The sequence below is a fragment of the Onychomys torridus genome, chromosome 23 (assembly GCF_903995425.1).
Source record: "Onychomys torridus chromosome 23, mOncTor1.1, whole genome shotgun sequence".
In the NCBI taxonomy this organism is placed as follows: domain Eukaryota; kingdom Metazoa; phylum Chordata; class Mammalia; order Rodentia; family Cricetidae; genus Onychomys; species Onychomys torridus.
The window spans coordinates 67,300,070-67,311,507 of NC_050465.1; the positions used below are offsets into that span (position 1 = coordinate 67,300,070).

An 11,438-nucleotide genomic window follows, 5' to 3' on the forward strand; every position below is an offset into this window, starting at 1 on the left:
AAGTTTGACACGAAATGGAAGTGAGTTCTTCTATTTCTGATTCTATTACTATCTATTTGAAGTCATGTTTGTGTTCGACTTGTAGTAAATAAATTTTTAGTCTTATGACTGTGGTTAACTAACTCTACACCTTGACCTCAAACCTTTAATGAGTTCCTCATTGCAAGATAAAATACACTTTCATCTGCTTGGCCTATGAACTATGTAAAATACTGTCTTTACTTGCATTTCAATTACATTGCCTCCTACTCCTTTATATGAATGAATTGCTTTTACAAAACTAGATTCAGTATATTTGCTCATTTATTCATCATTGTTGTTTGTCCAGCATGCTTTTACTTCCTTCTACCTAGCTAAGATATATTTACTCTAAATTTCTCAACACATCACCACCTGGAATATTATTTGCCATAATTATTGGTATATTTTCATCTATATGAGGGTAGAGTTTGTATCTTGTATTGCAAATACTTAATATAAGTCTTGTGGCAATGGTGTTGAGATCAGTGCCCACAAAGAAATCTGAGGGTAAAGAAAAGTTTCTATACAAAATCTAAACCTATACTACTAGGTGAGACAGAAAGGAAACTGACTGACTGGTATAGTGTGGTAAGTCCCTGTACACTGCATGGGAAGGAAATTTCAATTTGTGACCCAGTAGAGGGAACCAAATAGACATTCGCCTACTAGAAAATTTGAAGCACCAGACAGTGGATAAGAATATCCCATCCACAGGAAGGAGGTTGCTACACACAAAATAGCATTTTGATGCTTTCTGAGATAGACTCAATGGGCATCCACCCCAGAAGGAACAAATCTAATACAGATCAAAATGTTAAACTAGAAACAAAGGTGTCATGCAAGAAAAGTGCCCTGAAAAGATATTGGTTCCAAATGAGGAAATAGAAATTAGAATTCTGATAAAGAAAATTAATGTTACCTTCAGAATGAGATGGAAGGGGGAAGTCCAGATGTATCCTTTAGCCTAAGTCCCTCAAGGGAAATTGTGACTCTTATCCACAAGAGCTTTATGAAAGCCTGTCATGATTTTAACATATGGCAAGTTAATTGGGCATGTACTGTTACATCTCTCACTTAGATGTTTGCTGAGGTGGTAGGATGATGCAGGGAGCAAGTGTTTCATTGTGTTAAGGTTGTTCCTCAGCTCATGTTAATAAATATAAACAACTTTTGTTTGAATGTTTTCATGTCAAGTTTTAGAAAATGCTGATCTTTCAAATTATCCTCACAGTAGCAAAGATGAATATAGAAATTGATTTTTAAATATTGCTTCATGTGGGTGACAGAGCATGGGAAATAATTCTTTTCTGAGGAAAGAGCAAACAAAATGATATTAACATTTCTCCATACTAGAAACAGTGTAATAGAATTTAAAGGATAGTGCCAGGTACATGTGAAAACACAGATGTTACACCTATATTTTATACCTGAAAAGCCTCACATGACTCATCTTCCTAACTACAATGCTGTTTCTCTTGATTGTCTGCTTTTAGTTCTCCTTTAAAGAGAAATTTTCCTTATGTTTCTGGAAACAGATGATGTTACTAGAAAACACAGTGCTTTGACCTGACAAAATTTCCTATTGTAATCACATTGGTAAATACAGTTCAAAGAGAAGATACCCCTTTATTGAAAACACAGTGTATTTCTTATAAGGGAACTCACTATTATATTCACATTCATAAGCACAGTTGAAAAAGATGTTCCTTTTTTCCTTAGAAACAATAGTGCTTTTCTTGGAAACAAAGTAACTCTTGTAGTCACATTTATACACACAGTTGAAAGACAACTGGCATCTGTTACAGTGCATTGGATCTATGAAAATTCCACTGTTCATATCACATTCCTAAGCAATGTTGAAGGAGAAATGGCCTATGTTACTAGAAAACACAGTGTTTTTCTCCTGTGCAAACTCCCTCTTTTATTCACATTGGTAAATACAGTAGAAACAGAATTTGCCACTTTATTGAAAACAGTGTGTTTTGTGTAACCAAACTCATAGGTGTTTTCAATACATAAATGCAATTAAAAGACATGTTGCCTCTTTTCTAAGAAACAACAGTGCTTTTCTTGGAAACAAAGTCACTATTCTAATAACATTCATACACAAAGTTGAAAAACAACTTGCCTTTGTTAGTAGCAAGTAAGGTGTATTGCATTAAATAAAATGCATGGTTCTTATCATAATCCTAGGAAAAGTTGAAAGAGAAATGGCCTCTGTTAGTTACTAGAAAACACAGTGCTTTTCTTCTGAGCCAACTCCCTGTTCTGGTCACATTGGTAAATGCAGTTGAAAGAGAAGTTGCCTTTTTATTGAACAAACAGTGTATTTCTTGTAAAAGAATTCAAAGCTGTATTCATATTCATAAACACAGGTGAAAGACATGTTGTCTCTTAGAAACAACAATGATTTTCTTTGAAGCAAAATCACTGTTCTAGTCACATTCACATACACAGTTGAAAGACAACTTGTGGGCTGGAGAGATGGCTCAGTGTTAAGAGCACTGACTGCTCTTCTAGAGGACCTGAGTTCAATTCCCAGCACCCACATTGGTGGCTCATAACTGTCTGTAACTCCAGTTCCAGAGGCTCCAACACTGTCACACAGACATACATGCAGGCAAAACACCAATGTACATAAAATAAAACTAAACAATTTTTTTTTAAAAAGCAAGACAACTTGCCTCTATTACTAACAAGTAGAGCATTTTATATATGAAAATTCACAATTCTTATCATGTTCCTTAACAAAGTTGAAATAGAAATCATCTCTCTTAGTAGAAAGCAGAGTGATTTTTCTCCTGAGCAAACTCCTTGTTCTAGTCACATTGCAAATGTAGTTAAAAGTGAAGTCGCCTCTTTACTTAAAACAGTGTGTTTCTTATAACAGAACTCATTTTTGTATTCATATCCATAAATGCAACAGAAAGAGATGTTGTCTCTTTACTTAGAAACAGCACTGCTTTTCTTTGAAGCAAAGTCACTGTTCTAGTCACTTTCATATACACAATTGAAATAAAACTTGCCTCACTTATCATCATGTACAGAGCATTGGATCTTAAAAACCCACTGTTCCTATCATGTTACTAAGCAAAGTTGAAAGAGAAATGGCCTCTGTTAATAGAAAACAGTGCTTTTCTCCTGGTCAAACTCCCTACTCTAATCACATTGGTAACGCAGTTGAAATAGAATTTGGCACTTTCTTGAAAACGCAGTGTATTTCTTGTAATAGAACTCACAGTTGTATTCACATTCATAAATGCAGTTGAAAGACATGTTGCCTATTTTCTTAGAAAGAGCAGTGCTTTTCCTGAAAGCAAAGTCAATATTCTAATCACAGTCATATACACAGTTGAAGGACACTGTTAATCCCAAGTATAGTGCAGTGGATCTAAGAAAACACATGTTTCTCATCATGTTCCTGAGAAAAGTTGAAAGATATATCACCTGTTACTAGAAAACACAGTGCTTTTCTCCTGTGCTAACTCCCTATTCTATTCACATTTTTGGTAAATGCAGTTAAAACAAGGTGTTCTTGTAAAGAAACTCACTGTTGTATTCCCATTCATAAATGCAGTTGAAAGACATTTTGTGTCTTTGTATAGAAATAGGGGTGCTCTTCTTAGAAGCAAAATCACTGCAGCAGTCAAACTATATACAGTTGAAATGCAATTTGCTTCTGTTACTAGTAAGTACAGTGCATTGGATTTAAGAAAACCCATTTGTTCTTATCACATTGCTAAGCAGAGTTGAAAGAGAAATCACCTCTGTTACTTGAATATACAGTGCTTTTCTCCTGAGGAAAAAAGCCAGTTCGAGTCATATTGGTAAATGCAGTTAAAAGAGAATTTGCCTCTTCATTGAACACACAGGGTATTTCTTATAAGTGAACTTACTGTTGTATTCACTTTCATAAACACAGTTGAAAGAGAGGTTGCCTCTTCTCTTAAAAACAACAGTGCTTTTCTTGGATACAAAGTCACTATTCCAGTCATTCATATACACAGCTGAAAAACAACTCATGTCTGTTACTATCAAGAACAGTGCACTGGATTTAAAAACCCCACTGCTTTTGAACATGATAAGAACAAAGATGAAAGAAAAATTGCTCTATTTCTACAGAACACAGTGCTTTCTCCTTCAAACTCCCTGTTCCCATCACATTAGTAAATGTAGTTCAAACAGAAGTCACTCCTTTATCGAAAACAAGGTGTGTTGCCTGTAAGGGAACTCACTGTTGTATTCATATTCATAAGCACAGTTGAAAAAGATGTGCCTTCTGAGAAGAAACAATGATTTTCTTGCAAGCGAAGCCACTGTTCTACTCACATTGATATACACAGTTGAAAGAAAACTTGCCTCTGTTGCTAGCAAGTACATTAGATGTAAGAAAACCCACTGTTTTTATGATGTTCATCAGCAAAGTTGGAAGAGAAACCACCTTTGTTTATAGAAAACAGTACTTTTCTCTTGAGCACACTTCCTGTTCTAGTCACATTGGGAAATAGAGTTGAAACAGAAGTCACCTCTTTATTGAAAACACAGTGTGACTGTTAGAAGGAAATATTCACGTTTGCAAATGCAGTTGAAAGACACATTATTTCTTTGCTTAGAAACAACAGTTCTTTTTCTTGAAGCCAAGTTATTGTTGCAGTAACTTTCATATACACAGTTGAAAGACAACTTGACTTTGTTAACAGCAAGCACAGTGTATTGAATCTAAGAAAACCCAATGTTCTTATCACGTTCCTATGCAAAGTTGAAAGAGAAATCACATCAATTACTTGAAAACACAGTACTTTTCTAGTCACATTAGTAAACGGAGTTAAAAAAGTAATCACCTACTTATTGAAAGCACAGTGTGTTACTTGGAAGGGAACTCATTGTTGTATTCATATTCATAAAAGCAGTTGAAAGAGATATCACCTTTTTTCTTATATACAACAGTGCTTTTCTTGGAAACAAAGTCACTCTTTGAGTCACATTCATATACACAGTTAAAAACAACCCCCCTCTGTTACTAGCAAGTATAGGGCACTGGATCTAAGAAAACTGACTATTCTTATGTTCCTAAGCAAAGTAGAAAGAGAAGTCATCTCTGCTAGTAGAAAACACAGTTTTTCTCCTGAGTTAACTCCCTGTTCTAGTCACATTGTAAATTCAATAAAAAGTACAGTCACCTCTTTATTGAAAACACAGTGTGTTTCTTGTAAGGAAACTCACTGTTTTATTCAAATTCCAAAATGCAGGTGAAAGAGATGTTGCCTCTTTACTTAGAAACAACACTGGTTTTATTGGAAGCAAAGATACTGTTTTAATCACAGGCATAAACACAGCTGAAGCCAACTCGCCTCTGTTACTAGCAATTACAGGGAATCTGGATCTAAGAAAACCCACTGTTTTCATCACGTTCCTAAGCATAGTTGAAAGAGAAATCACCTCTGTTAATAGAAATAACAGTGTTCCTCTCCTGAGCAAAATTTCTGTTCAAGTCACATTGTTAATTGTAGTTGAAACAGAAGATGCCTCTTTATTGCAAACACAGTGTGTTTCTTGTAAGGGAACTTACTGTTGTAATCACATAGAGAAATGCAGTTGATGGAGATGTTGCTTCTTTGTTTTAGAAACAACAGTACCATTCTTGGAAGCAAAGACACTGTTGAAATCACATTCATATACACATTTGAAAGACAACTCACCTGTTACTAGCAAGAACAGTGCACTGGATCTCAGAAAATTCATTGTTCTTATCACATTCCTAAGCAAAGTTGAAAGAGAAATCTCTTTTACTCAAAAACATGGTGCTTCCCTCCTGAGCAAACTCCTTGTTCATGTCACATTGGTAAATGCCGTTGAAATGTAAGTCACCTCTTTAGTAAAAACACAGTGTGTTTACTGTAAGGGAACTCACTGTTGTATTTACTTTCATAAACGAAGTTGATAGAGATATTTCCCTTTTTCTTTGAAACAATGTTGCTTTTTGGATTCAAAGTCACTGATCCAGTCACTTTCATGCACCCAGTTGAAAACAACTAGCTTCTGTTACTAGCAATTACAGGGCACTGAATCTAAGAACACCAACTATTCTTACAATGTTCCTAAGCAAAGTTAAAGAGAAACTGCCTCTGTTACTAGAAAACACAATGTTTTTCTCCCGAGCTAACTCCCTGTTCTAGTCGCATTGTAAATGCAATTAAAAGAGAAGTTGCCTCTTTACTGAAAACACGGTGTCTTTCTTGTCAGAGAACTCACTGTTTTATTCACACTCATAAAATGCAGGTGAAAGAGAAGTTGCCTCTTTACCTAGAAGTAAATGTGCTTTTCTTGGAAGCAAAGTCCCATTTCAGTCACATTCTTATACACAGTTGAAAACAACTCTCCTCTGAAACTAGCAAGTATAGGGCACTGGATCTAAGAAAACCGACTGTTCTTTTGATGTTCATAAGCAATGTTGAAAGAGATATTGACTTGTTAATAGAAAACACAGTGCTTTTCTCCTAAAAAACAAAAACAAAAACAACAACAAAAAAACCCTCCTTGTTCTACTAACACTGGAAATGCAGTTGAAAGAGAAGTAGCCTCTTTATCAAAAACACAGTGTGTTTGTTGTAAGGGAACTCTGTTGTATTCACATTCAGAAACACAGTTGAAAGACATGATACTTCTTTGCTCTGAGAAAATATCACTTTTCTTGGATGCAAAGTCACTGTTCTAGGCACATTCCTATACACAGTTGAAAACAACTAGCCTCTGTTACTAGCAATTACAGGGCATTGAATCTAAGAACAACAACTATTCCTACAACATTCCTAAGCAAAGTTAAAAGAGAAAATGCCACTTTTACTTCAAAACACAGTACTTTTCTCTGAGTAAATTAACTGTTCTAGTCACATTGCTACATGAAGTTGTAACAGAGGACACCCCTTTATGGAAAACTGTGTTTCTTGTAAGGGAACTCACTGTTGTGTTCACATTCATAAACATAGTTGATTAGATGTTGCCACTTTTCTTAGAATCAGCAGTGCTTTTCTTGGAAGCAATATGACTATTGCCATCCCATTCATATATATATAGCTGAAAGACAACTCACCTCTGTTACTAGCAAGTACAATGAACTGTATCTAAAAAACCTACTGCTCTTGTCATGTTTCTAAACAAAGTATAAAGAGAAATCACCTCTGCCACTAGAAAACACATTTCTTTTCTCCAGAACAAACTCATTGTTCTAGACACATTGGTAAATACAGTTAATAGAGTAATCACTTTTTTATTGAAAACAGTGTGTTTCTCATAAGGAAACTCAGTGTTGTATTCACATTCATAGATGCAGTTGAATGAGATGTTGCCTCTTTTTTTAACAACAGTGCTTTCCTTGAAAGCTTTCAAAGTCAATGTTCCAGGCACACTCATACACCCAGTTGATAACAACTCCCTTCTGTTACTAGCAAGCACAGGGCATTGGATCTGGGAAAACCCTCTGTTCTTATCACATTCCCAAGCAAAGTTGAAAGAGAAATAGGCTCTGACAAAAGATATCAATGTGCTTTTCTCCTGAACAAACTCTCTGTTCAGGTCACATTGGTAAATGCAGGTGAAACAGAAGTCGTCACTTCATTGAAAACACAGTGTGTTTCTTGTAATGGAACTTACTGTTGCATCCACATTTATGAATGCAGTTTGATGCATACGTGGACTCCTCTTTTAGAAACAACAGTGCTTTTCTTGGAAGCAAAGTCACTGTTGCAGTGACATTCATATACACCATTGAAAGATAGCTTCCCTCTGTTAATACAGTACACTGGATCTAAGAAAATCAACTCTTCTAATCTTTTTTCTAAGCAAAGTTGAAAGATTAACCACCTCTGTTACCAAATAAATAAATAAATAAATAAATAAATAAAATAAAACAGTGTTTTTCTCCTGATCTAACTCCCTGCTCTAGTCACATTGCAAATTCAACTAAAAGTGAAATCTTCGCTCTGTTGCAAACACAGTATGTTTCTTGTAAGGGAACTCAGTGTCTTGTTCGAAATCATAAAATGTAACTGAAAGAGATACTGTCTATTATTTTTTAAAATTTTTTTCCCCTGCATATGCAGGACCTCAAAAAATTGGGTTAAGACTCAGAGTTATTCCTCTCCACAGAAATCTCTAGTAAAAGGCGAAAGATTTATACGATCTGAAGAGAAACCAAGAAACCAGAGTATGTCTATTACTTTTAAACAACACTGGTTTTATTGGAAGCAAAGTCACTGTTCTAGTCAGTCATATACACAGGTGAAAGCAAACTCTCCTGTCTTATTGGCAAGTATATGGCATTGGATCTAAGAAAAACCCCTGTTCTTTTCATGTTCCTTAGCAGAGTTGAAAGAGAAATCACCTCTGTTAATAGAAAACACAGTGCTTTTCTCCTGAGAAAACTCCCTGTTCAAGTCACCTTGTTAAATGCAGTTGAAACAGAATTTTCAACTCTTTATTGAAAACACAGTGTGTTTCTTGTAAGGGAACTCACTGGTGTATTCACATTCATAAAAGCAGTTCAAAGAAATGTTGTGCCTTTTCTTAGAAACAAGGTTGTTTTTCCAGGGAGCAAATTCACTGTTCTAGTTACATTCATATACAAAGTTCAAACACATGTGCCTTTGTGACAAGCAAGTACAGTGTTTTGGACTTGAGAAAACCAACTGTTATTATCCCATTCTTAAGAAAAGTTGAGAGAGAAATTGTATCTGTTACTAGAAAACACAGTTCTATTCTCCTGAGCAAACTCCTTGTTCAAGTTTCATTATAAATATACATGAAAGAGAAGTCACCTCTTTATGGACAACACAGTGTGTTTCTTGTAAGGGAACTCATTCTTGTATTCATATTCATAAAACACAGTTGAAAAAGTCATTGCCTTTTTGTAGCTGAAGTTTTCTCCGGTCTTGCCCAGCCCCATGGATCCCCGCAACCGCTTATAAAATAATCACTCAGAAGCTTATATTAATTAAACTGCTCAGCCATTAGCTCAGGCCTACCACTGATTAGCTCTTACACTTAAACTCAGCCCATTTCTGTTAATCTATATGTTGCCATGTGCTCTGTGGCTTTAACTGTTGCTGCTCCATGGAGGGGCAGGCTGGCATCTCCTCTCAGCCTTCCTGTTCCCACAATTTGCTTCTCTGCTTGTCCTGCCTATACTTCCTGCCTGGCTACTGGCCCATCAGCATTTTATTTACACAGAGCAATATCCACAGCACCTTTGAACCTAGAAACAACTGTACTTTACTTAGTAGCAAGGTCACTGATCCAGTCACAATCACATGCGCAATTGAAAACAACTCACCTCTGCAACTAACAAGTACATGGCATCGGATCTAAGAAAACCCACTGTTCTCATGATCCTTAGCAATGTTTAATAAGAAATTGCCTCTCTTAATAAGAAACATAGTGCTTTTTCTCCTGAGCAAACTCTGTTCAAGTCACATTCTTAAATGCAGTTGAAACAGAAGTCACCTCTTTAGTGAAAACATAGTGTGACCTTGTAAGGGAACTCACTCTTATATTCACATTCATAAACCCTGTTGATAGAGATATTGCCTCTTAGAAACAACAGTGATTTGTTACAAACAAAATCATTGTTGTGGTCATATCCATATACACAGTTGAAAGAATATTCACCTCTGTTACTAATAAGTACAGTGTACTACATCTAAGAAAAACCATTGTTCTTATCATGTTACTTAGCAGAGTTGAAACAGAAATCAACTCTGTTAATAGAAAACACAGTGCTTTTCTCCTGAGCAAATTCCCTGTACAAGTCACATTATTAAATGCAGTTGAAACAGAAGTTACCTTTTTATTGAAAACACTTGTTTGTTGAAGGGAACTCTGTTACATTCAATTCATTCTTTTCTTAGAAACAACTGTGATTTTCTTGTAAACAAAGTGTCTGTTCTAGTCACATTGGTAACTGCAGTTAAACGAGTAATCAGCTATTTATTGAAAACACAGTGTGTTTCTTATAAGGGATCCCAGTGTTGTATTCACATTCATAAAAGCAGTTGAAAGTGTTGTCGCCTCTTTTCTTAGAAACAACAGTGCTTTTCTTGGAAACAAAGTCACTGTTCTAGCCAATTTCATAAACACAGTTGAAAGACAACTGGTCTCTTTTACTAGCAAGTACAGTGTATTGGAGCTAAGAAAACTGACATTCTTATCAAGTTCATAAGAAAAGTTGAAAGAGAAATAGCCTATTTTACTAGAAAACACCATGTTTTTCTCTTGAGCTAATTCCCCTTCTAGTCATATTGAAAATTCAATTAAAAAGAAGTCTCATCTTTATTGAAAACACAGTGTTTATTATAAGGTAATTCACACTTGTATTCACATTCATAAAATGCAGTTGCAGGAGACGGTACCTATTCTCTTAGAAACAACACTTGTTTTATTGGAAGCAAAGTCACTGTTCTAGTCACAGCAATATACACAGTTGAAAGCCAACTTTCCACTGTTACTAGCAAGTACAGAGCACTGGATCTAAGAAAACCCAATGTTCTTATCATGTTTCTTAGCAAAGTTGAAAGAGAAATTGCCTCTGTTAATAGAAAACACAGTGCTTTTCTCCTGAGCAAACTCCATGTTCAATTCACATTGTTAAATGCAGTTGAAACAGAAGTCACTTCTTTACTGAAAACACAGTGTGTTTCTTGTAAGGGAAATTTCTGTTGTTTTCACATTCATAAATGCAATTGAAAGAGTTGTTGTGACTTTTCTTAGAAATAATTGCCATTTTCTCAGAAGGTTGTCACTGTTCTAGTCACATCCATACACAGAGCTGAAATACAATTTTCCTCTGCTACAATCAAGTACAGTGCATTGGGCTTTAGAAAACCCACTGTTCTTTTCAGGTTCCTAAGGAAAGTTGAAAAAGAAATCGCCTCTGTTCCTAGTAAACACAGTTCTTTTCTCCTGTTCTAGTCATACTGGTAAATGCAGTTAAAAGAGTAATCACCTTATTTTTTGAAAACAGTGTTTATCTTGGAATGGAACTCACTGTTGTATTCACATTCATAAACAGAGTTGATAGAGATGTCGCCTCCTCTTAGAAACAGCACTAGTTTACTTGGAAGCAAAGTCACTGTTCTAGTCTCAGCCATATACACAGTTGAAAGACAACTCACCTCTGTAACCAGCAAGTAGAGGGCATTGGATCTAAGAAAATCAACAGTTCTTATCATGTTCCTAAGCAAATTTGGAAGAAATTTCCTGTTAATCAAAAAAAGTTCTTTTCTCCTGAGCAAACTCCTGTTCTAGCAACACTGGAAACACAAAGAGAAGTCACCTCTTCATTGAAAACACAGTGTGTTTGTTGTAAGGGAACTCTGTTGTATTCACATTCATAAACACAGTTGAAAGACATTGTTTCTTTGCTT

At 35.5% G+C, this 11,438-nt stretch overlaps 1 non-coding gene across 1 annotated transcript; it reads right to left on the bottom strand.

The window, feature by feature from the left end:
• Positions 1–8,105: 8,105 nt before the first annotated feature.
• On the bottom strand, positions 8,106–8,219 carry LOC118573526. Its single transcript, XR_004943637.1, has one exon. It is a non-coding gene; the product is annotated as a U5 spliceosomal RNA (small nuclear RNA).
• Positions 8,220–11,438: the final 3,219 nt, after the last annotated feature.